This window comes from Oncorhynchus nerka, linkage group LG20, assembly GCF_034236695.1.
Source record: "Oncorhynchus nerka isolate Pitt River linkage group LG20, Oner_Uvic_2.0, whole genome shotgun sequence".
Lineage (NCBI taxonomy): Eukaryota > Metazoa > Chordata > Actinopteri > Salmoniformes > Salmonidae > Oncorhynchus > Oncorhynchus nerka.
Genome location: NC_088415.1, coordinates 74,747,889 through 74,768,724, shown reverse-complemented (window position 1 = coordinate 74,768,724; position 20,836 = coordinate 74,747,889). Strand labels below are relative to the sequence as shown.

At 44.0% G+C, this 20,836-nt stretch overlaps 1 protein-coding gene across 2 annotated transcripts in view; it reads left to right on the top strand.

The window, feature by feature from the left end:
- The window catches only part of LOC115103131 (receptor-type tyrosine-protein phosphatase N2-like), a 156,556-nt gene that overhangs the window by 69,968 nt on the left and 65,752 nt on the right, over positions 1-20,836 (top strand). The window lies entirely within an intron of this gene.

Sequence of the window (20,836 nt, the reverse complement as noted above, 5' to 3'; positions counted from 1 at the left end):
AGAACTGGAAACGTGTATGCGAGCAAGGAGACCTACAAATCTGACTCAGTTACACCAGTTCTGTCAGGAGAAATGGGCCAAAAGTCACCCAACTTATTGTGGGAAGTTTGTGGAAGGCTATCTAAAACGTTTGACCCAAGTTAAACAATTTAAAGGCAATGCTACCAAATACTAATTGAGTGTATGTAAACTTCTGACCCGCTGGGAATGTGATAAAAGAAATTAAAGCTGAAATGAATCATTCTCTCTGCTATTATTCTGACATTTAACAATCTTAAAATACAGTGGTGATCCTAACTGACCTAACACAAGGAATTTTTACTGGGATTTAATGTCAGGAATTGTGAAAAACTGAGTTTGAATGTATTTGGCTAAGGGGTATGTAAACTTCCGACTTCAACTGTATGTTACACCTGAGCGATATGGACAAAAAGTCATATGATACATTTGAACTATTTTGCTCGATAAATACAAAGAAATACTGTATATTATTGTCGGTTACACATAGGCTATTACTGTTGTCCGAATAATGGTTTAAGAAAACAGAAACATCTGCAGGAACGTTGTGTAGCAAAATCAGTGTTCGTCATTTTCGGTTTATCGTCCCAGCTCTAATTATGTATGTACAGTATGTATGTAGCTATAAATTAGGTTTAGGTAAGGTTAGTCATTTATCTTATTGGTAACATCCATATTGATCCAATAATTTTATGCATCACATGCATGTGCCCACAGCAGCCTAGGACCTGTATTTTTCTCATATGAGGTTGTACTGACTCAATGTGCCACTTATGTGTTTTCCTACCTGAACTATATGGACATTACTCTGTCTCATTCTGCGTGAATGGATCAAGTATTTTCCACTGGCAAGAACAGATCTGTTCATTCTTTTTTAATAGATCAAGTATTTTCCAAAGGGCAAGAACAGATCTGTCTGGAAATTGAAAGGGTTTATTTTTCTTCCCATCATGAAAGGAAGGGGTGAATTATGTATGGGTTATGAGAGACGAGTCTTCAGCTCATTCTCACCCCCTGGATCGAGGTTCAAATTGATCTGTATGTGGCCATGGGTGATGTAGGTCAATGTGGCTCACGTCCCTAATGCCACCCTATTCCTTGTGTAGTGCACTACTTTTGACTAGGGACCATAGGGCTGTGGGGAAAAGTAGTGCACTTTATAGAGAATTGGGTTCCATTTGGTACGCAGCCTATGGCTCACCTCAGGCCATATACCCCATTTCCCCTTCCTGCTGAAGGGATCAACATCACATGATGAAACTCATTCCTATCTCGTTCCTGATGTACAGTGGCTGCCAGGTGACAAAAACAAAGGCTGCATTTGTTCAATGTAAAGTGCATCTTATACTCTTAAAAAAAGGGTTCCAAAACGGTTCTTCGGCTGTCCCCATAGGACACGTGTCAAACTCATTCCACGGAGAGTAGAGAGTCTGCGGGTTTTCACTCTTCCCTTGTCCTTGACTGATGAAATAAGGTCACTGATTAGTAAGGAACTCCACTCACCTGGTTGTCTAAGTCTTAATTGAAAGGAAAAAACAAAAACTATCAGACACTAGGCTCTCCATGGAATGCGTTTGACACCCCTACATAGGAGAGACCTTTTTGTTTCCAGGTAGAACCCTTTTTGGTTCCAGGTAGAACTCTTTTGGAAGGGTTCTACATGGAACTCAAAAGGGTTCTACCTGGAACCAAAATGGTTCTACCTGGAACTAAAAAGGGTTCTTCAAAGGGTTCTCGGATGGAAGGGGTGTCAAACTCATTATCATGGAGGGCCTAGTGTCTGCAGGTTTTACATTTTTCCTTTAATTTAAGCCGTCGACAACAAGGTGTGTTCCTTAGTAGTCACCTTAATTCATCAATCATGTCCAAAGGAGGAGCAAAAGTCCGCAGGCACTCGGCCCTCCGTGGAATGAGTTTGACACCTGTGTTCAATGGGGACAGCTGAAGAACCCCTTTAGGTTCTAGATAGCACCTTTTTATCTAAGAATGTACAGATCGCATTTTTGGTCTTGGTCCAACATCGTAGAGACAGGGAAGTTCCATAGTTACCTCAAATAATCTATGAGAAACTGAATGAACACCGGGCTCCAATGACTCTGTCCATCTGACTGGCTTTATTCAATATTCACTCCTAGAAACAAGAAACTGCCTATTAAAGTGAGCTTCAAATGGGTCTGCTTATCTTTTTAATTAGAGAGCCGGTTCAGAGGAAAGCAATATTGTCCTGTTGGCTGATGTGTATGTAATGTTGAAAGGCAGCAGTCTTATTGATCATAGTAGAAGAGAAAGGAGGCTGTTGAAACGGCAATTAAACAATGATAATAATAATGATCCTAAACCTGGCGGAGGAATCGGATAAAACCTTTATAATGCACAACCATTGGGAAAGTACTAGCTAACTGTTTACTCTGACAGGCCTAGTGATATGATTTTACATAGAATTTGTGTCTGACTTAACAAATAAAGAATATTTTATTTATTGTTTATTTGCATGAACTGATTCATAGGGGTTTTGTCTAACTGATGACTGTTTATAATCTGTTTATAATCTTGTGGAGTTGTTTCTTCTGTTTTGGGACCGTTAAATTACTATTACTCCTGTGTGAACTGCCCTCTTGTTACCACAGTGCAATAGACAATATGAAGGCTATTTATACTTCAAGGTGCTTATGCAACACTTTCCAAATCTTATTACTGGAAAGAGGAATTACAACTCAAAGTGATATGACAACAATCCCCTGTCCCAGACAAGGGTGTGTCCCAAATTATTGTGCAGTACTTTTGACAAGAGCCCTTTGGTAGTAGTAGATCCCTACAGTATGTAGTGCACTATATAGGGAATAGGATGCCATTTGAGATGCACAAATACACACTGACCTTTACAGCACACAATTACATTGTTGACTTAATTCCTGAACTGCATAACAAAAATGTAATTTAAGGCATGCAAATCACGCGATCGCGAGAGAACTGAGTTCTGGATGAGTGATTTCAGATCTAATAACGGTCTTGTTGCAGTTTATCAGAACAGCAACAGCCGTGACAAACTGTGTTTGGTTTGTCATTTACTGTGGCCTGCAATTCAGTCATACAGAGTGGGCTTAATTCAGTGAGGTTGAGGTGACCCGATATTCAAGTGTAGCCACCCCTCTGAGTCTAGTTCCTCCAGGTTTCTTCCTAGGTAGGTTCCTGCCTTCTAGGGCATTTTTCCCTAGCCACTGTGCTTCTACATCTGCATTGCTTGCTGTTTGGGGTTTTAGGCTGGGTATCTGTTAAGCACTTTGTGACCAATGCTGATGTCACGGCTGGCTAGGTGTGTAGCGAGGAATCAGGCGCAGAGAGCAGAGAGGTCCAGGGGAAAAGTGCACTTTAAAACGGCACCAAAATGAAATGCCCGACACGCAGGGCGCAAACACTGACCAACCCAAAACAATGGGTAACAAGGTCCAGAGCACTAACAACACCAACGATACAACGTGAACATCAAAATACTCCCGCACAACAAAGGGACAGGTTCCATACGCTAAATAGGGAAGAAAATCAAGCACCCACAAAATAGGAACAGGTGTAACAAATGAGACAAAACTAACAGAAAAGAAAAATGGATCGGTGGCAGGTAGTAGGCCGGTGACGACGACCGCCGAGCACCACCCGAACGGGCAGGGGAGCCAACTTCGGCGGGAGTTGTGACAGCTGATGTAAAAAAGGGCTTTATAAAATGTTTTCGATTGATTGATTACGGGTGCCGTTCGGGACACACACATTGTGAATCCAGAAGAAGCCTGCCCTACCCACTGTAGAGCTGTGATTTGGTTCAGCTGGAGTGCACCTGTAGTCACAGGTTGGATCTGTGATAACACATTCCTTAAGACACGTGTGCAGGCCATTGCATCCCCCTCTGCCACCTGATGCTCAGGAAGCTCGTTGGCAGGAGTGTGCCACCTGTCTTAGTGCCACCGTCATCAACCCTTCCCCTTTTAACCCAACACACTCACACTCACACACACACACACGCAAACAAATGCAAGCATGCTCTCACACACACACACACACATAAATACTCTGTACATACAGTACCAGTCAAAAGTTTGGACACACCTACTCATTCAAGGGTTTTCTTTATTTTTTTACTATTTTCTACATTGTAGAATAATAGTGAAGACATCAGAACTATTAAATAACACATATGGAACCAAAAAAGTGTTAAACAAATCAAAATATATATTATATTTTAGATTCGTCAACATATCCACCCTTTGCCTTGATGACAGCTTTGCACACTCTTGGCATTCTCTCAACCAGCTTCACCTGGAATGCTTTTCCAACAGTCTTGAAGGAGTTCCCACATATTCTGAGCACTTGTTGACTGTTTTTCCTTCACTCTACAGTCCAACACATCCCAAACCATCTAAATTGGGTTGAGGTTGGGTGATTGTGGAGGCTAGATTATCTGATGCAGCACTCCCTCACTCTCCTTCTTAGTCAAATATCCCTTACACAGCCTGGAGGTGTGTTGGGTCATTGACCTGTTGAAAAATAATGATAGTTCCACTAAGTGCAAACCAGATAGGATGGCGTATCGCTGCAGAATGCTGTGGTAGCCATGCTCGTTAAGTGTGCCTTGAATTCTAAATAAATCACAGACAGTGTCACCAGCAAAGCACCATCACACCATAACACCTCCTCCTCCATGCTTCACGGTGGGAAACACACATGTGGAGATCATCCGTTCACCTACTCTGCGTCTCACAAAGACACAGTGGTTGGAACCAAAAATCAGACCAAAGGACAGATTTCCACCAGTCTAATGTCCATTGCTTGTATTTCTTGGCCCAAGCAAGTCTCTTCTTATTGGTGTCCTTTTAGTAGTGGTTTCTTTGCAGCAATTTGACCATGAAGGCATGATTCACGCAGTCTCCTCTGAACAGTTCATGTTGAGAAGTGTCTGTTACTTGAACTCTGAAGCATTTATTTGGGCAGCAATCTGAGGTGCAGTTAACTCTAATGAACTTATCCTCTGCAGCAGAGGTAACTCTGGGTCTTCCTTTCATGTGGCGGTCCTCATGAGACCATGTTTCATCATAGTGCTTGATGGTTTTTGCGACTGGACTTGAAGAAACTTCCAAAGTTCTTGAAATGTTCCGCATTGACTGACCTTCATGTCTTAAAGTAATGATGGACTGTTGTTTCTCTTTGCTTATTTGAGCTGTTCTTGCCATAATATGGACTTGGCCTTTCACCAAAAAGGGCTATCATCCTGTATACCACCCCTACCTTGTCACAACACAACTGATTGGCTAAACTGGATTAAGAAGGAAAGAAATTCCACAAATTAACTTTTAACAAGGCACACCTGTTAATTGAAATGCATTCCAGGTGACTACCTCATGAAGTTGGTTGAGAGAATGTTATATGGTTACTACATGATTCCATATGTGTTCTTTCATAGTTTTGATGTCTTCACTATTATTCTACAATTTAGAAAATAGTAAAAATAAAGCAAAAACCCTTGAATGAGTAGGTGTCCAAACTTTTGACTGGTAGTGTACATACATTCCACTTTGAAATGTCAGACTTGGATGTCCATTAAGTATAATCCACATAATAATTAATATTTCCTGTTACTGAAGGATAATTGTTCTGCTGTAGCAAACTGGCTCAAATTAAGATCATACACCTGTACATACACACACACACACACACACCCTCTCATGGCGCCACTGTTGGATGGCAGGAGAACAAGTAATGCATAATTGCTCAGCCAAGGCCAATATGTTAGCAAGTTAACTGCCAGGCTCTTACACTGCTGCTACCACAGACATGCATGCACGCACGCACGCACGCACATGCACGGATGTCCGCACACACGCACACATACACTGCTGCTTCAACAGGCAGAAGCCAGGAACAGCTACTACAGCCACTGAGCCCAGCAACCATGTATTCTTAGAACACCGCTGGCCTGGCTATTCACTGCACAGTGTGAGTCACTGCAGTTGATTTAATATTTATATTTATTTATATAATTTATTTGAAACTAAATGTAGAAAATATGAAAAGTTACAACCATTTGCTCATTCTATTAAGTAACCTAAGTGCAATGGAAGATAGTTTCCACCTTCCCCTTTTCATGGATTTCAATGAGGTCATTCAGAGTTGTAATATATGTACATTTCCCCGGTTAAATTCAGCAGTAAAGCTCATAAGGTTGTTACTGTAATGTTGTAATACAGTAACAGTCAGTTTTTATGGAGTTTACAGTGATATATCACAGCATAGCCATTCTGGAGATCACAAGGTGCTGTGAAGACTGCCTAACTGTGTGATAAATAAACTCTCTGCTTGGCAGCCTAGAGGATCAGACAAAGTGTGTAACTTTATCAACCTTAGCTTATAAATGTAGCCGAGTGTTGATACAGCCTGGTCAGCTACGGGTCATCTGTGCCTTTCCTGGTTGCGTCCCAAATGGCAATCTACTCCCTACATAGTGCACTACTTTTGACCAGGGCTCTCGTAAAAGGTAGTGCACTATATAGGCAATAGGGTGCCATTTGGGACACAACTGTACTGTAGCTTAGCTCTGCCGGACAGAGAGAATTCCAACTGGAAAATTAGATCACAGATTCTTCTGACTCCAGGATCACTGATCATGAGATGTCAGTAATGTCTGTCTCTACTGGTGTCTGCAGCGTCAGGGCTTCCTATTGGCTTCCTGGGTTTGAGTGGCACTGCGTGTGATTTATCATGACAACCGGAACAAATTCTGTTAATGAAGTCACCTTGGGTTCTAGATCAACTGTCTGACTTTCACAACCCACCATGTTAAGATGTGCCCCAAATGGCACCCTATTCTCTGCACTACTTTTGACTGCACAACTTGGGCTCTGGTCAAAAGTACTGCACTAAGTAGGGAATATGGTGCCATTTCAGACATAGTCTTAGAGTCATCTAAATGAAAATGTAGTGTCTGCTGCTTGATAACGGGGAAAGGACAGAAACAACGATAGCTGTCTACTGTTCTGGCTTGATATGTCTTCCTGTGGATTTGGATTTTTACCTTGTTTCCATCTTGAAATAGAAATATAATGTTTTCTAAGATTCTGGTTCTATTTTGTATTCTTGTCTTTTCCCTTTTGTCTGTGAGCCCTTTCCTGACTCAGTTCTGAGGTTTAGAACGTGGGTGTGCTTCAGTATACAACTCTCTTCTACTGCCTTCTCTCCCATGGGCATCGGCAGGCTAGCTAATACCTTTGGCTGTGTGTGTGTGTGTGTGTGTGTGTGTGTGTGTGTGTGTGTGTGTGTGTGTGTGTGTGTGTGTGTGTGTGTGTGTGTGTGTGTGAGACATGTGTGAGACAGAGAGAAAGACCCTCGTGTACAGCTCAGCTCACTGTCTGAACATATAAGTAGTGCCCACTTGCCGATGGGCAGACAGGGAACAGAGGCAGCTCATCTCAGCGTCTGAAAGCACACACACACACACACACACACACACTCCAGAAGAAATACCAGTGAAGGTGGGGCAGGAGAAGAGAAGCGTGGGGGAAGGGTATAGAGGACGTCAAATTCTCCTAATGCAGAGAAGAATATTCATGAACATATTCACATTAAGTTCATGGAAAAATATGCTTTATGAATAATAATATTGTCACAGTACAGTCACTGGACCAGAATAGATCTCTACTAGGATTCAACAGTGTAGTAAACTGGTTTCTCCTTTCCTGCAAGTGTAGCTAGGCCTTGGATATGTTATTCAGGGGGTATGAATCTCTGCTTCTCATCATTTGATACCATCTCACAGAGTTAGGTTGTTTACACTGAGTGGGCACTGCCTGCCACCGCTGTGCTGCCAGAGACTCACTTCACTGCCTGCCTGCGCTGTGCTGCCAGGGACTCACTTCACTGCCTGCCACCGCTGTGCTGCCAGAGACTCACTTCACTGCCTGCCTGTGCTGTGCTGCCAGGGACTCACTTCACTGCCTGCCACCGCTGTGCTGCCAGAGACTCACTTCACTGCCTGCCACCGCTGTGCTGCCAGGGACTCACTTCACTGCCTGCCTGCGCTGTGCTGCCAGGGACTCACTTCATTGCATGCCTGCGCTGTGCTGCCAGGGACTCACTTCACTGCCTGCCTGCGCTGTGCTGCCAGGGACTCACTTCATTGCCTGCCTGCCTGCGCTGTGCTGCCAGGGACTCACTTCACTGCTTGCCTGCGCTGTGCTGCCAGGGACTCACTTCACTGCCTGCCTGCGCTGTGCTGCCAGGGACTCACTTCACTGCCTGCCACCGCTGTGCTGCCAGAGACTCACTTCACTGCCTGCCTGTGCTGTGCTGCCAGGGACTCACTTCATTGCCTGCCTGCGCTGTGCTGCCAGGGACTCACTTCATTGCCTGCCTGCGCTGTGCTGCCAGGGACTCACTTCATTGCCTGCCTGCGCTGTGCTGCCAGGGACTCACTTCATTGCCTGCCTGCGCTGTGCTGCCAGGGACTCACTTCACTGCCTGCCTGCGCTGTGCTGCCAGGGACTCACTTCATTGCCTGCCTGCGCTGTGCTGCCAGGGACTCACTTCACTGCCTGCCTGCGCTGTGCTGCCAGGGACTCACTTCATTGCCTGCCTGCGCTGTGCTGCCAGGGACTCACTTCATTGCCTGCCTGCGCTGTGCTGCCAGGGACTCACTTCATTGCCTGCCTGCGCTGTGCTGCCAGGGACTCACTACACTGCCTGCTGCTTTCTCTTGGTTTTGTAGTCACTAGCATCTGACGAGCCATGCAGAGCCAGGCGGGAGTCAGAGCCACGCAGGCTTGCCCCTAGGCTTTCCTTTATTTACAATCTGGACTCCATTCGTCAGGGGGGAACAAGCTCATCAGGCAGCGTCTGGCCAGTCTCCAGCCTTCCTCTAACCACTCATACAGGCAGCGTCTGGCCAGTCTCCAGCCTTCCTCTAACCACTCATACAGGCAGCGTCTGGCCATTCTCCAGCCTTCCTCTAACCGCTCATACAGGCAGCACCTGGCCAGTCTCCAGCCTTCCTCTAACCGCTCATACAGGCAGCACTTGGCCATTCTCCAGCCTTCCTCTAACCGCTCATACAGACAGCACCTGGCCAGTCTCCAGCCTTCCTCTAACCGCCCATACAGGCAGCACCTGGCCAGTCTCCAGCCTTCCTCTAACCGCCCATACAGGCAGCACCTGGCCAGTCTCCAGCCTTCCTCTAACCGCTCATACAGGCAGCACCTGGCCAGTCTCCAGCCTTCCTCTAACCGCCCATACAGGCAGCACCTGGCCGGTCTCCAGCCTTCCTCTAACCGCTCATACAGGCAGCGTCTGGCCAGTCTCCAGCCTTCCTCTAACCACTCATACAGGCAGCGTCTGGCCAGTCTCCAGCCTTCCTCTAACCGCCCATACAGGCAGCACCTGGCCAGTCTCCAGCCTTCCTCTAACCGCTCATACAGGCAGCGTCTGGCCAGTCTCCAGCCTTCCTCTACATCATGTGTATGACTGTGTTGACATATATATCTACTGTAAATCACGTCCAGATATGCTACTTATTTTACTTTTTTAACATGCACAGAAATAATAAAGCCCTTTTTACATCAGCCGATGTCACAAAGTGATATACAGAAACCCAGCCTAAAACCCCAAACAGCAAGCAATGCAGATGTAAAAGCATGGTGGCTAGGAAAACCCCCCTAGACAGGCAGGAACCTAGGAAGAAACCTAGAGAGGAACCAGGCTCTGAGGGGTGGCCAGTCCTCTTCTGGCTGTGCCAAGTGGAGATTATAACAGAACAAGGCCAAGATGTTCAAATGTTCGTAGATGACCAGCAGGGTCAGATAATAATAATAATCACAGTGGTTGTAGAGGGTGCAACAGGTCAGCACCTCAGAGCTCAGGTCCTCCAGGAGGGGAGGGAGAAGGAGAGAGAGAGAATTAGAGGGAGCATACTTAAATTCACACAGGACACCTGATAAGACAGGAGAAATACTCCAGACATACTAGACTGACCCTAGCCCCCCGACATATAAACTATTGCAGCATAAATACTGGAGGCTGAGACTGTAGGGGTCGGGAGACACTGCAATGAACTACACTGAGGGAAAAGTACACTGTGTATTCAGCACCATGGACAGAACTCTTGTTAACGGGTATGCACAAAAACACAAGAAAGAGAGAGAGCTCAACATTACATTTAAACTACTCAATCAGTGTGAGGAGTGAAGTCTCTGATGGGCATTCACTACAGCAGTGAAGTCAGATATAGTTTCTGACGTCGCTATGCGCATGATTGCTTTGAGGTGAGAGCCAGTAAGAGATGATCCGTGCCTTGATTTCATCACTGAATGTCTGTTTGTACAAACAGTACAAACATCTTCTGAGCATGACTCATAATCTTTGGAAAGTTTTGTTCTTCGAGAAATGCATAGAACCTTATCAGTGACATTGTTTTGAATAGTTCTCCAATCACTGCATCAGACTGAAGATCGATAAGCTCAAGTTGCAGGTCAGTGGGAGCGTTATCCACATTGAAAGTGAAAGGAGAGGAAATCAACAGCATGTCATTTTCCAACACTTTGAAAAAACGACGAGAAAGGTCACCGTTCAAATCACGCAGCGGAGATGTATACTTCTGCCACTGGTCATCTGATAGGGAACAGACTAGTAGTGTTGGAAGGTGGGTGAGATTGTTGTCATCTGATAGGGAACAGACTAGTAGTGTTGGAAGGTGGGTGAGATTGTGGTCATCTGATAGGGAACAGACTAGTAGTGTTGGAAGGTGGGTGAGATTGTTGTCATCTGATAGGGAACAGACTAGTAGTGTTGGAAGGTGGGTGAGATTGTTGTCATCTGATAGGGAACAGACTAGTAGTGTTGGAAGGTGGGTGAGATTGTTGTCATCTGATAGGGAACAGACTAGTAGTGTTGGAAGGTGGGTGAAATTGTTGGTTTATACTTGGCGGGTCGGGAGGAGTCATTTTCCCTTGAAGGCTTTGACAAGGCTGTACATCTGATGTGCAAAAAGGCCCTTCCCCTGTAGTTTGGAATTCAGTTCATTCATGAGGACCATGATGTCCACGGTGAAGGAAAAATCAGCCAATCATTCTTTATCTTGCAGTTGAGGGAAATCCACGTTTTCCTTTCATTTGCAAAAACTCGTCAATCTCTGACTTCAGGTCCCACACCTTTTTAAGCACCTTCCCCAAACTCCGTCATCTCACGTTTGTGTGGTAGGGGAGATCTGCATAACCCGACTCTGTCTCTTCCAACAGTGAGACAAATTGCCTGTGGTTTAAAGATTTTGCTCTTAGTTTACCACTTTAGTGACTGTATCCACAAAATGGCTCATTTTCAGAACACATTTACAGAGCACCTCCTGATGAATAATGCCATGCAGGAAAATAATTTTCTGATCTGGGTTCAGCTCAGCTACTTGATCTTGTATCCTTTTCCTGTTTGGGCACCCATCAGTGGTCACACTGGATAACTTTTCAAAACTCAGTCCCAGCTTTGCCACACACTTATTAACCTCCTCCAATAAATATTTCCCTGTGGTTGTGCTCTTTTCTTTTCATTTACTGCACTGAAGCAAGCTCCTCTGTAATGTCAAAGTCTGGGGTTATGCCTTATAAGAATATCAACAACTGCTTTGTGTCACGTGCATCACTGCTCTCATCCAGGGCCAAGGAGAAATAGGTGCAATCCTTTACCTTGTCTTTCAACTGTTGTTCCATATTCTCTGCGATGCCCTCAACACGTCGTGTCACTGTTCGTCTTGACACTCTTGCTGGAAAACCCTACATTCATTGTCTACTTTCCTTTTCTTTTAAAAATCTCATTTCTAGCTAGCTACTATTTGTAACTGTGACGTGTGTATCAGCCTGCCAGTCACTGTCTGTCCTCGTGCAGGTGTTATTTATACGTGCCTTCAAAATAAATGTCCCACAAACGGTGGGAGTTAAATCATTACACAAAGGCGAGTATTCATTGGGCTTTTAATTTGAATAGCAAATACGTTTTTCAAAACTTTACTATCGTAAATTCCTTAAGAGATCTGAGCATGATTCTGCGGGCCGTATTGGCCCTTTTCCCAAGCCTGCTCTAACCGTTCATACAGGCAGCGTCTGGCCAGTCTCCAGTTTCCCAAGCCTGCTCTAACCGTTCATACAGGCAGCGTCTGGCCAGTCTCCAGTTTCCCAAGCCTGCTCTAACTGTTCATACAGGCAGCGTTGGCCAGTCTCCAGTTTCCCAAGCCTGCTCTAACCGTTCATACAGGCAGCGTCTGGCCAGTCTCCAGTTTCCCAAGCCTGCTCTAACCGTTCATACAGGCAGCGTCTGGCCGGCCAGTCTCCAGTTTCCCAAGCCTGCTCTAACCGTTCATACAGGCAGCGTCTGGCCAGTCTCCAGTTTCCCAAGCCTGCTCTAACCGTTCATACAGGCAGCGTTGGCCAGTCTCCAGTTTGCCAAGCCTGCTCTAACCGTTCATACAGGCAGCGTCTGGCCAGTCTCCAGTTTCCCAAGCCTGCTCTAACCGTTCATACAGGCAGCGTCTGGCCAGTCTCCAGTTTCCCAAGCCTGCTCTAACCGTTCATACAGGCAGCGTCTGGCCAGTCTCCAGTTTCCCGTACCTCCTGGAGGCATTTATATGGTTTCAGGATTTACAATTTTTCTTCTTCTTGGCTGCTGCATGTGGCGAAATAAAGTGACAGTCCTCCACTGATATCTCTTTACACAGATGTCCCTTGATAGTTCCATCCACCGCTGTCGGTTTTGGGGGACTTTTCATCGGTCAATCAGAGAGTTCTCTTCTTCTTCGTCCAGCTAAGAGCCAGGTTTGTAATTACGTGCTGCAGGACAAGAGGACTTGTCCGTGGAGGATAGCATAGTGAAGTGAGGCCTCTCTTATCACAGATTTACCCATCAGCCCGTGTGTCCGTCTGTAACCCTGGGCCGGGGTGATACAGGCGTGCTCCGCTGCTGTCCTCCCAGCATAGTGACATTGTCATGGTCTCCTGGTGTCCACGCAACTGAGTGTGTACAGCTGTCCCAGGGTGCTAGGCTATTATTGCTATGTTATTAATAAAGGTCTTTACTGCAGGCAGTGCACTCACCTCCTCAGGACAATGGATGACTGTGCGAAAATACCAGTGAAATAATCTGGTTGGACTGGACATGCCAAGCATGTGTAACACCATTGTCAGAGCCTTGAGCATTATGCAAGTTGAATGAATTCCTTCAGTGTTTATTTTGTTATTATCAAGTATTCTACTTTCAATCGTGTGCAAAAGCATTTTACAGCTTATCCCATCCTACCCACACATTCAGTCACATATTGATTATTTGACACAAAAGGTCATGGACACTTTAAAGACTGTCATACAGAATGGATTGTTTGTAATAAGCATCAGCCGATTATACGCTGTCTGAAAAACCCAGCACAATCTAAGAAATAGCCTGCATTGGGTATGGAGCTTCCAGTGCTTGGAAACAATTGAAAGTTCAAGGTTTTCCCAGTATGTCAGCCCTTGTCCTCCCTGCAGCAGTAACAGGAGACTTTTCCTTCAAGTGGAAAGGCTCTGACTGCACTGCAGGCTCCCCAGTGAGATGGCCTTGACCATGGAACTGTGCTAGAAGGCTTTCAGTCCCCTCTCTGTTTCAGACACACGTGCACGCCCACGTACACCGGCACACACACACACGTGCACACACACGCACGTAGCATGCACACAAACATGCCAACACACACACACACACACACACAAAAGGATAAGCTACAAACACATTTGAAAGCACCAGATAACCTTGTGTAATGTTTTGTCCATTTTGCTGCTTACAACTGTGTATAACCTCTACATTTTACTGAAAAAAATATGCAATCAACACACCACAAGTTTTGTTACATTACGAATGAGCCATCTAGCCTTTATTAAACTATTGACATGCATAGGGCTGTCAGAGAGTCTTTAAAATGCTCGAGTGATCATGCAGCAATCATATTTGAGCGAGCTGGAGCTGGCTGGCGGCTGCTGCCAGCCGGTCGGTTGGTCCTCACTCACTCAATCGGCTGGAGAGATGAGAGATGAGTCAGACGTAAAAGTCACCCCTTGGACGTGCTGAGAGGGAGGAGAGAGAACGAGAGAGAGGGCGTGGGAGGAGAGAGAAAGAGAGAGGGAGGAGAGCGAGCGAGGCGTTAAGTGTTGCCAGTCCGTGTGAATTTTCCTGTCATGAACAATAAGTGGTCTCTAATTTTTTCCACTACTCAGTTGGAAAGATACTGTACTGCACTGTGTCCCAGGCTATGGTGGCATCACAAATGGCACCCTATTCCCTTTGGACCCTGTTCAAAAGTAGTGCACTATATAGGGAATATGGTGCCATTTGGGATGCTTACTATCTCCCTCCTCCTCCCAGTATCTAACTGGGTCAGGCCTGGTTATGTGGGAAGTGGTGTGTTAATGGTTCCTGACAGTCGGGTGTCTAGGACAAACACTCCTGATAAGACCAAATGCTTTGTTTACATCCCAAATGACACCCTATTCCTTATATAGTGCACTACTTTTGACAAGGGCCCATAGGACTCTGGTCAAAAGGTAGTGCACTAAGTAGGGAATAGGGTGCCAGTCGGGATCCAGAACATTGCTTTACCCGGAGTCCCTATGGTCTAAATTCTACAGATGCTAGTGTACTGGAACTGGGTAACAGGCCAGACTGCTCTCTCTGTCACTTCCTTCTTATAAGCATGGTTTATGTTGCTGGTACTACCAGTGTTATGTTATATTTGACCTTTTTATGCTAAAAAAAGGGATTAACAGTAATGTTTTAAATGAGAGTACCTTGCGGAACACAGAGAAGGTCGATTTAATATTTGAAGTTGAAGATGGAGTGTCTTTAAGTTTCTCAACGTGAGCACCCCCTGGTGGTTCCGACCCCTGCTGTGGACGGGCTGATACTATCTGTCCTGGCGGTTCAGATCCCTGCTGTGGACGGGCTGATACTGTCTGTCCTGGCGGTTCAGATCCCTGCTGTGGACGGGCTGATACTGTCTGTCCTGGCGGTTCAGACCCCTGCTGTGGACGGGCTGATACTGTCTGTCCTGGCGGTTCAGACCCCTGCTGTGGACGGGCTGATACTGTCTGTCCTGGTGGTTCAGATCCCTGCTCTGGACGGGCTGATACTGTCTGTCCTGGCGGTTCAGATCCCTGCTGTGGACGGGATGATAGTGTCTGTCCCATTTTTTGTTGCTTTTCTGCTGCCAGAGAATTATCATTACCTCCACTTATCAAACCTCTATGCCCAATCTCTCCCTCCCTTCAGCCCTCCCTCCATCTCTATTTCTCTCTCTCTCTCTTTCTCTCTCTCTCTCTCTCTCTCTCTCTCCCCTCCCTTCAGCCCTCCCTCCATCTCTATTTCTCTCTTTCTCTCTCTCTCCCTCCCTCTCTGTCTCTCCTTCCATCCCCAGATAGGTGCAGTAAAATGTGTTATTTTACAGCAAGGATAATACACTAGATTCAGCTGCGGAAGGTTTTTTTCTTGAGCGCATGGTCAGGGGGCCTGAACATAATTGCAAATCATTTGTAGTCTGTAAATTGACCAAAAAAAGCCCAAACAGATATAATGATTGACTAAAGCATAATAATTTCAAACCTTGCTTACATTTGTATACGATCAAATCAAATGTTATTTGTCACATGCTTTGTAAATAACAGGTGTGGACTAACAGTGAAATGCTTACTTACGGGTCCTTCCCAACAACGCAGAGAGAACAAAAAGATCAATAATAACACAAGGAATAAATACACAATGAGTAACGATAACTTGGCTATATACGCGGGGTACCAGTATCAAGTCGATGTGCAGGGGTCCACGGTAATTGAGGTAGATACTGTATGTACATATAGGTAGGGATGAAGTCACTAGGCAACAGATAGATAATAAACAGTAACAGCAGCGTATGTGATGAGTCAGCTTGGGCATACTTTGGAACAGATTTCCAAAATGTAAATCACTTGGAGCTGTTTTGCTGCTGTTTTTACAGTCTTTATGTCCCCCCCCCCCCCCCCCCCCAAAAAAAAAAGTTTTGCTAAGAAAACTTGGGGGCCAAATAAATTCACCTGAGGGCCAAATTCTCCAGTTGGGGAACCCTGTTGTACATGGTCAGACATAGTAGTGCAGAGCTCCTGGAGAAAATTGTCATTTCGGGTATTTGAATCAGCGACCTTTCGGTTACTGGCCCAACGCTCTAACCGCTAGGCTACCTGCCCACCATCCGTCCATCCCTCACACAAAGAAAAGAGAGACATCCCTATTCTGTGAACCGTGATGGATGGGCAGAATTCAGACGAGGACAGGGAGCCCACATGGACTCTGGGTAGACTAGACATTCTCTTACTTTTAAAGAGATCTTCTTTTAGACTGTGAGATCCTTCATGAGAATGTATAGATTCATAGTTCTTTGGGCTTAGTTCTTATATAGCATTAGTGTGATGCATAAATGTATTACTTGGTTCATTACCCATCACTCTATTCTTGGTTAAAAATTAGTTGACAGCGTTAACAGCACAGTATTAAAGCTTCCATTACAGATTGTAATATGATGCTGATTGCTGTTGAAAGTCGAGGCTGCGATGTCGTAGTCTGTATTACATGTTAGTGCAGTAACCTCAATTCATTTATGCAGGGTCATGAATTGTTGTTGGCGGGTGTTGTTGTTGTTTACCCTCTGTAGGAGGGTTGTTTGTGTCATAGGCTGAATCCTAAATGGCACCCTATTCCCTATAGTGCACTACTTTTAACCAGGGCCCATAAAATCAGATGTTTGTATACTGTACATTGTCATTGCAGTTTAGTACCTGCACCTGAATGCAACAGAAAAATAACTGCCAGTGTGGAGTGACAACATTACATAACATGTCACCATCTAATACCCAAATAAAATATGAACGGCAACATCTAATACCCAAATAAAATATGAACGGCAACATCTAATACCCAAATAAAATATGAACGGCAACATCTAATACCCAAATAAAATATGAACGGCAACATCTAATACCCAAATAAAATATGAACGGCAACATCTAATACCCAAATAAAATATGAACGGCAACATCTAATACCCAAATAAAATATGAACGGCAACATCTAATACCCAAATAAAATATGAACGGCAACATCTAATACCCAAATAAAATATGAACGGCAACATCTAATACCCAAATAAAATATGAACGGCAACATCTAATACCCAAATAAAATATGAACGGCAACATCTAATACCCAAATAAAATATGAACGGCAACATCTAATACCCAAATAAAATATGAACGGCAACATCTAATACCCAAATAAAATATGAACGGCAACATCTAATAATCAAATAAAATATGAACAACAACAAAACAAAAGTATTGTCTCAACAAAATTGCTCAGATCTTGCTTAAACTGCCGTGTTATGAAAATCGGTATCATTTTCATATTGAGACCAAGCACATTACACAACAAAAAAATATATTCTTCGATATTTGGTATTATAACCGTTACTCAAAGTGGAACCATGTAACAGTAACATACAGTGTGTACATTTTGACATGAATATCATTCCATTCCCAGTGTTAGCCAGACTCTCCAAGCAGTGGAGATTGATGATAAATGTTTCGATAGAGATGGAGCTTGTTTACCATTATTCAGCTGGCAGACAGTGGCTGCTTCCCAAATGTTACCCAATTCCCTACATAGTGCACTACCTTTGACCATAAAGGGAATATGGTGCCTATTTGGGATGCAGGCAGTGTATGATGGAGTACTGCTCTCTCCCCTCCACAGAGAGGTAATGGCTCCTTGCCCCAGGTGGCCTGGGATGCCATTTCTCCCCCCTGCTTTTAATTTGATTACATATTGCATTGTCTTTGTGATGCTCTAAGTCGTCTCCCATTGCTCATTGCTTCATATTGCAGTCTAAATTACTGGAGGCAATAAGGCTAGGGTGTTGGAGATTGGAGAAAAACATCATTTGAAAGAGATTGAAGGCTGAAATGTTGATATCAGAAATCAAATTAATGCAAGTGAGACCTCCGAATACAATATGTAATTAAAAGCATTTGAAAAATGACTCTGGAATTGGTTTTGACAACTGGATGGTGACATGGTCTTTAGACACAAAATATTATAAATATGACTTATCAAGTCACCTTCCTTCTCACGCTGTCATATTTCAGAGAGCAGAAAACACACCGCGATATATTAGATTATTTTCAGGGATCACTGCTATCATGATCAGGTAATGTGATTACATCTGTGTACTGTATCACAAAGTGATGGGGTTGTTCTTCCCATCAAATGTGCTCAGGAGCAGTCCCCGGTGCGACACAGCATCCCATTCTGGGCTCTGAACTCATACACATAGAACCAGGCCTTTTCCTTCAGTCAATGGTTAAATATTGAGAATGTTTTGAATCCAGGCTGTTTTGTTCCCCTCAAGGTGTTTCTGATACATTGAGTTAACATAAAGCAGAACTGAGGACACGGGGTGACAAATGAAACTCCTATGTATATTCTCCAAGGGAAAAAGGCAGCTACTCGCTCATAGAGGGAGATCTTTCTTCCACTGCTCACTCTTTCTTATACAACAATCTTGCCTGTGATACTGTGTAACAAAAGATGGAGCACACTGAAAAGGGTATATATAAAATGGAATGATGGGGATATGGAAATAATATAATACATGCAATGAAAACCTGTATCTGGTTTACTTTTGCAATGTGTATTCAAAATGTCTCATCATACCTCAGACATTTCGAAACCTGCAGGTATACAAATTGTTAACAAAATAGCCAAATGACCCTTGCCCGCTTTGTAGTTTGTTAGTAGTTTCAAAGATCCATCCATGCAGGTTATGATTTGGGAATCACTCAGTGTGATACAAATGAACTTGCTCATTCTGGTGTTGAGTTGCCGTGCTCTAGTTAGGCAGCTGTTCATTAAGAGTCTGTGGAAGAGGAGAGGAGAGGAGAGGAGAGGAGAGGAGAGGAGAGGAGAGGAGAGGAGAGGAGAGGAGAGGAGGCTGGATGTGGGGAAGCCACGCTCCACAATGTGGTGTTGCGATGCCAAAAGTATTGTCTAATGAAAGACTGTCTGGCTGTAATTACATTCAAGCACCAGGAAGAGAAGTCCCGCTTGTTGCTGTGTACTTGTTGGATCCCTCCCATGGACAGCATTGGGAGTCTTTTCATGTTCATTTGTCTGTTTACTTGTTTGATTGTTTATTTTATGCTCATCATGTTGCGATGTCTGGTTGCAGTTAATTGACTGTCTGGGTTTTTATGTCATTGTCTTTGTGGGCATGTTTCACTTGCTAAGGCAGTGCGTTACCACTGGCTGCGCACAAGTTTCTGCTCTGCAAAGCATGTACTGGACAGTGGTGTAATGGCTATGGAGTAGACTGACTCCAGTGGCTGTGGTTCAGTAGAAATGGCCCAGTGGTCATTACGTATGTGTGTAGCCCAGGTGGTCTGGCTCTGACAGCATTATTAAGACATCCTTTTTGACAGCCTGGTCCATGGCAGACATGGTGGTCACGCTCCCCTCCTCAGGTTCAGAGCTTAGTTCAGTTCAATCAAATCACCCAGCTGAAGCCGCCCAGCGTAATTATACTGGACTCTGCATAAATTGACGAGAGCAAAGAATTACTGTGATAGATTAAAACACTCATTAGATAGGCTATTGGATGGATTTGGAGAACGTAATAGAGTTGAGTGTTATGTCTCAAATGGCATCCAATTCCCTACATAGTGCACTACTTTTGACCAGAGCTCTATAAGGACCCGGTCAAAAGTAATGTACAATAGGAAATAGGATGCCATTTGGGACCTAGAAGAGCTCTCCTCAGGTTATTTGCATATCCTTCATCTGCCGGATGTGTCAACAAAGGAGGTGCTTTCACATGGAAAACAAAGTGAATGCCAATTATGCACAGTTTTTCATAACATTTTGTTCTTCCTTTAATATTAGTCCTCCATGAATTTCAATTAAACCTCACAATTATTTCCTCTTAAGGCAGTGGAAGGAAGGAAGGTTTCAACGTGAGCTTTATAAATCTATTTCGGGTACGATTCGCCTTAATATATTCAACAGTTGCAAAAAGAGATGGAAATATAATTTACCAGTAAGAAAAAATACATACGTTATTGCTAGTTCAATCACCAAGAGGTAAATAAACCTTGTTATTGCTAGTTCAATCACCAAGAGGTAAATACACCTTGATATTGCTAGTTCAATCACCAAGAGGTAAATAAACCTTGTTATTGCTAGTTCAATCACCAAGAGGTAAATACACCTTGTTATTGCTAGTTCAATCACCAAGAGGTAAATAAATCTTGTTATTGCTAGTTCAATCACCAAGAGGTAAATAAACCTTGTTATTGCTAGTTCAATCACCAAGAGGTAAATAAACCTTGTTATTGCTAGTTCAATCACCAAGAGGTAAATAAACCTTGTTATTGCTAGTTCAATCACCAAGAGGTAAATAAACCTTGTTATTGCTAGTTCAATCACCAAGAGGTAAATAAACCTTGTTATTGCTAGTTCAATCACCAAGAGGTAAATAAACCTTGTTATTGCTAGTTCAATCACCAAGAGGTAAATAAACCTTGTTATTGCTAGTTCAATCACCAAGAGGTAAATAAACCTTGTTATTGCTAGTTCAATCACCAAGAGGTAAATAAACCTTGTTATTGCTAGTTCAATCACCAAGAGGTAAATAAACCTTGATTTTGCTTTTATATCAAATATCCTCAGGCCTATTTAAAATACACTCGATGCCTTCAGC